Source organism: Medicago sativa, chromosome 2 (genome assembly GCF_051527215.1).
Source record: "Medicago sativa cultivar Bolivia chromosome 2, Bolivia_mono, whole genome shotgun sequence".
Classification (NCBI taxonomy): domain Eukaryota; kingdom Viridiplantae; phylum Streptophyta; class Magnoliopsida; order Fabales; family Fabaceae; genus Medicago; species Medicago sativa.
Genome location: NC_140750.1, coordinates 34,281,774 through 34,287,962, shown reverse-complemented (window position 1 = coordinate 34,287,962; position 6,189 = coordinate 34,281,774). Strand labels below are relative to the sequence as shown.

Here is a 6,189-nt window from a genome sequence, read left to right as displayed (position 1 = left end):
ATGATGCAGGCCCATCTGTGAAGGTTGCTGGTGTTAGGCAGAAAAGGAAGAAACAGAAGACAAAGGCTAAGGATGTTGAGGTTGTTGTGTCTCAGGGATCACATGCTCCACAGACACAACCATCCCAAGATTAGATTAAGCTTATGTTAGTTTTTTGGTTAAGGTGGATGTAATTTTTTGGCTTATTGTGCTGTCATGTCAATGTATGCTCCACAAACAGATGGTTTTTTTTTTTGCTAGCAGTATGGTACTAATTTCATGATGTAATGACAATTATGGTTTGATATTTATCTAATTTCTAATTGTTGCAAAATTATCTACTTATTTGCGTGATGAAAATCAAATTCAAATTTTACTTAATTGTGTATGATGATTCCATTTCTGTAAGCAAATACTGACAAGTTGTTTATAAAAATAAGAGGACCATTTTTGCATCCTCACTAAAATATAAGGACTAAAGGTGCAAACACAACCTTATATGTCCTCTGTTATGCCTTTTTTGCATAGCAGACTTATGCCATGCCTTATTAGTGCTCTGTTATGTTGTTTTTCAGTGAATTAAAATCAAGTTTAACATCAAATGATAGGCCAATCACTTCATTTCATTCATAACCAGTTCAAATTATAACAAACAACTCAAATTACAACAAACAACTCAAGATTTAACTTGAACAAGACAACATAAACAACAAAACCTAATGGCTTAACATAACAACACAGACCACTAGTTCCTAATTTCCTTCCTCTTCAAGCCTTCATCTATACCACTAGTTCCTAATTTCCTTCCTCTTCAAGCCTTCAACAAAACAACACAGACCAATCCCATAATGACCACAACAGCTAGAATAAGCAACCCTTGACAAAATTTTAGCTTCTTTTTCAAATCCTCATCTTCTTTCAGCTTCATGTTATCCTTCTTCTTAAGTTCATCAACTCTCTTCATTAATGACAAAATCACCTCCTTTGCACGCCCAGACATTTCTTCATCGTACCAATTGAAGAAACTGCATCCCTTTCGTCCCTGCAACTGATTGCCCAGACAAAACAAATTGTTAATTCTGGGTTTCAACTTATGCTCACAAAATCATTTGACATAATCTGAGATTTACCTTGTATAACCCACATCCATTAAACCTGCGCCCAGGATTCTCAGTTGTCCAAGCAGTAGTAAGAGGTGAATCAAGATCACACCAGCAACGCACATCTCTCCTACGTGAAGCACAACTGTTACTGGACACAGTATATTGTGACATTTTTGAATTTCTAAAACAGGTCAGAAACTTGCGAAAATTTGAAGAAGAAAACAAGGAGGAAGAAGAGAGAAAGTTGCGAAAAAGAGGAAGGAGAAAACGATGAGGATGAAGGAGATTATTTCTGAAAAGATTGAAACCCAAATTGGGAATTAGGGTTTTTGAATTTTATGAAGGAGATGAAATCGATTTCATCTTTCTTTTAATTTTTTTTTTTAATATTTGAAATGATAAAATTGTTTTTTGAAATTGTAACAGCCCGATTTTCGCTTGATTTATTTTAATTATTTATTTGTGTGTTCTATGTGCTCTTATGTGATTAATGGCCTCTATGTGTATTTTTGGTTGGGATTCGTATAATTTGGTGTTAGAAGGGTATTTTAGTCATTTTGGAGGGTAATTTTGTAATTTTGCCGGAAGTTATTTTTAGTGCTTAGTGAGGGTTTTATTTTACTAAGTGTTGGAGAGTGGGGTAATTATTTAGTTTACCGTTAAGTGACCGTTAGCGTTGTATTTTACCGTTAAGTGAGTAGTAACATTTTGGGTTAGAATAGAAATGGGTTAGGCCCATTAAAACATTGTGAGTTGAGCCCAATTGAGTAGAGATTATATAAACACTAGTTGGTAGTGAAATGGGGGTCTTACAAACATTTCATTTCATTTCACAATTAGAGAGAGTTAGAGAGAAAGATCAAGAGGAGAAAAAGGGTTTTGAAGAGAAGGAACTAGAGAGAGCTAGGAGAGGCTAGAGAATCAAGGGTTGGAGCTAAAGTGAGGCACTAGCTAGTGATTGTGGAGAATTAAGGTAAGAGAGTTAGGCTTCACTCATAATTTCATAACTTTTCTCTTTTACCCATTTTCATGAAATTGATGAATTGGTTTTAATTGATGTAAATTCGTGCATAATTGTTGTTGTTATGTTTGAGAACATGATTAGTGTGATAATTGTGTTGTTGTTGTTGAATTTGTATGTCAAAATGAGTAGAAATGAGCATAGTATGTTTTTGGATGAAATTGATGAATTGGTTTTAATTGATGTAAATTCGTGCATAATTGTTGTTGTTATGTTTGAGAACAAGATTAGTGTGATAATTGTGTTGTTGTTGTTGAATTTGTATGTCAAAATGAATAGAAATGAGCATAGTATGTTTTTGGATGAAATTGATGAATTGTGAAGTTATGGTTGATGAATTATGAATGGATTCATGCTCAATTGTTGTTGTTGATGATTTGAATCATGTTGATGTTGATTTGATACATTGGGTATCATTAATTGTGAATTGGTGATGAGAATTGTTATGTTGTTGTTGAATATGGTTGTTGTGAAAATTGGTTTTGATTAGAGAAGAAAACTTGTTGTTTTAAGAAAATGAATTTTCAAAGGTTTGTATAACTTATTCAAATGCCACGAAACGTGTGAGTTTGATGTGTTGGAGCCTCGGGTTATGCCTCGGATCACTTTTGACATTGAAGGGTTTTAAACATCCGATTTTGGGGCGAAAACGGCATAAACCCGCGGCCGAAATGCGCGAAAACACACGTTGCGGAGCGCTGCACCTGAGCTAGGGCGCTAGGCGCCCACACTCAGAGAGCTAGCGCTAGGCGCTACACTCCTGGCGCCAGGCGCCCTGCACAGGGCAACGTACCCGTTGTTCCGTGTTCGGGGGGTCGGGGGCAGTCGTGTAGGGGTCCGTAGCGACCGTTTGAAGGTGTTCTTGTACTGTTTTCACTTACTTTTCAACTGGAACATACTTGGCTTTGTTGAATGTTCGAATTTTCAAATGGTTTGAAACTTGTGATTTTTCTCAAACGAACATAGGCTAATTTTTGAACTAAGGCTTGATTGCTTGTAATTGGCCTAGACTCTTGTTCATATGATTTTAAAAAGTAGTTGTGATTGGTTCCATCAAGTCTTAGCTTGTTTTGCTTGAAAATGAGAGTTTTGTGAAAAATGATAAAGTGAGACGAACTTTGAGTTTTTATTGAATTTGTCATGTTTGGCCGATGAATTGCTTATGTAATCTCTATTACACGCATATGTGACTTGTGAGAATACATGGCATAGGCAATTGAGCTCGTCTACTTGGTTTTGGCTTAGGTGCTCAATTATTTTCAACGTTGTGTTTTTTTGGAGACGAACTTGGTATAAAATGATTTTTGAGAGCCAATTGCTTATGAACCCTTTATGAATAGATTAATATGACTATGAAATGGTGTATGAATGGTTATTGAGTGATGAATATGATGTTTGTGATCATATGTTGTATTTGTTCCTTTATTTGGATTGTAAAGAATTATATGGAAATGTGGCAACTATATGTCGATTTATGTGGAGATGATTGGTGATGTATATGTGTGTGACAACTATATGTTGCTTGTATTGTGAATGTTGTCGGTGATTGTATATATATGTTATGTGGAGGTGAATTGTTGATGATTGCATATATACAAATATTGGTAATGTTGAGGTGATTATTGTTTGTGTGAACATATGCATTGAGTTGAGTCATATGTTCATGCATTCATGACTGATGGTGGTGGATTTTATATCCAAGACTGATGGTGGCGGATTTTATATCCAATTGAGGTGAGTACGATGTTTTTGTTGCATCGAAGGTGACGACCTTGAGGTGTTTTGGTACCACATGCATCTAGAGAAGAGTCTAGAACATTGCATGCATTTGAATAATTAATGAGTTGTGTCATAATTGAATATATGACTTGGTGAATTTGTGTATTGGTGAAATTTGGTGAATGTTGTGATGATATGGATTGGTGTATATGTACATTGGTGAATTTGTGTATTGGTGAAATTTGGTGAATGTTGTGATGATGTTGATTGGTGTATATGTACATTGGTGAATTTTGTGGATGGTTGTGAATAATTGTATTATGCTCTAATTGCATGCCTTAATTGTTTGTGCTTATACACTTGGTGAATCAATTGATGATGGTTATTTTAATAATAATGATGAGGTGAGATTTGTATATGTATATATACATATATAATGTGGTGATGTTCTTTGATAATGATGATGGCTTGCTCATAACTTTGATATGACGAATTGTACTTGTTGAGATAAGCATGCTAGAGGAGTAATGAAGTGAGTAATGTTTTCATTGATTGATGTTGATAAATGATGAGCTTTTGTTGATGACTTGATTAGAGGTTGAATATGCATGCTATGCTATGATAATAATGTGATAGCTTGAAATGTAAGTGATGGGGGATAATAATGATCATGTGATGCTAGTGTTCTAGGAGGAAGGGTTATGTATATGTGATACGTGTATGATACACTTGTTGATATGAACTTGGAATGATGATATGGAATGGTTTGAATGGTATGAGAATCATGAATACTGTGAATACATGTATGATTTGTTATTTTGTATTCTTGAATATATCTTTCATTTCCAATGTTCTTGTTTAAATCTTTTATGGATTATGATGATGTAATGCTAACCCTCAGTGGTCTGTGGTGGACCGCCTACCTCTCTGTATGGATGGGTAGACGGCGTGCAGGATGCTTAGTTGTTGCTTGTTGATGCCGAGGAGTGGAGTTCCTCTTTTTCATGCAAGTGTCTAGATTAGGGCTCTGATCTAGGATAGTCCTTGCATGTTGTTTCATTTTGACTATGTATCTTGGAGTTGTTGATATATTGTTGTATTTGAGATATGGAGGATATAAATTTATTATATTGAGATTGGGAGTTGTTTATGGATTATATGTATATGTTCCGCTGCTATGTGATGTGACATGATCTTTATGCATGTATGTATTGTGGTTTATTCGAAGACGTAGCATCTATTTCTAGAATATGTTTGTATATTCGCGCGTGTTACCGCTTATTAGAAATAGGGTGTTACAGTTGGTATCAGAGCCGTGGTCAGTCTTGTCCAGACTAGTAGACTAGTGTTTGTTGATACTCCCTGTTAGTATGCGAATGGTAATGAGTTACCTTCGATACTTGTTAGTTGTGCTGTTGTTCTTATCTGTTGGTTGTTTTTCCCGTTGTATGCGACATGTACGGAAGTACTGTCGGTACTTGTTCCGGTGTTCCGTTCTTTTAGGCGGGTTTGAGCGTAGTGGGGGAGTAGCAGGTTGCTTCAGGTGTGTTAGTCTAGCAAGGGAAGGTATCTTTGGCTGTCGAGGCTTAGTTGGTTGTGGTTTGTGTTAAGGTTCCTTTGATTTTGAGTTGGACCTTGTGGGTCTTCCGTTGAAGCATATGGACGTAATTTTCGGTATGGATTGGATGTTGACTTTTGGTGTTAACATTAATTGTTTGACCAAGAGTGTAACGTTTTCTAAGCCGGTGGCTGAGGAAGGTGGGAAGTTCTTGACCGCGGAGCAAGTGAAGAAGTCCTTGGATGGTGAAGCTAGTGTGTTCATGATGTTTGCTTCCTTGAAGGAGAGTAGTGAGAAAGGAGTTGGTGATTTGCCGGTAGTGCAAGAGTTTCCAGAAGTTTTTCCGGACGACATTACCGAGTTACCGCCGGAGAGGGAAGTTGAGTTTGCAATTGATTTGGTTCCGGGAACGAGTCCTATTTCGATTGCGCCTTATCGGATGTCTGCATCAGAATTGGGTGAGTTGAAGAAACAGTTGGAAGAGTTGCTCGAGAAACAGTTTATCAGGCCGAGTGTTTCTCCGTGGGGAGCTCCTGTGTTGTTGGTAAAGAATAAAGATGGAAGCATGAGGTTGTGCGTGGATTATCGGCAGTTGAACAAGGTGACAATCAAGAGTCGGTATCCGCTTCCGAGGATTGATGATTTGATGGATCAGTTGGTTGGTTCGGAAGTGTTTAGCAAGATTGATTTGAGATCAGGATATCATCAGATTAGAGTGAAGGCGGAAGATATATCCAAAACTGCGTTCAGAATGAGGTATGGACACTATGAGTATTCTGTGATGCCATTTGGAGTGTCTAATACGCCAG

At 36.9% G+C, this 6,189-nt stretch overlaps 1 long non-coding RNA gene across 1 annotated transcript; it reads left to right on the top strand.

Moving 5' to 3' along the window:
• Positions 1 to 1,919: 1,919 nt before the first annotated feature.
• On the top strand, positions 1,920 to 5,049 carry LOC146946464 (uncharacterized). Its single transcript, XR_015028251.1, has 2 exons — positions 1,920 to 2,055; positions 4,766 to 5,049. It is a non-coding gene; the product is annotated as an uncharacterized LOC146946464 (long non-coding RNA).
• Positions 5,050 to 6,189: the final 1,140 nt, after the last annotated feature.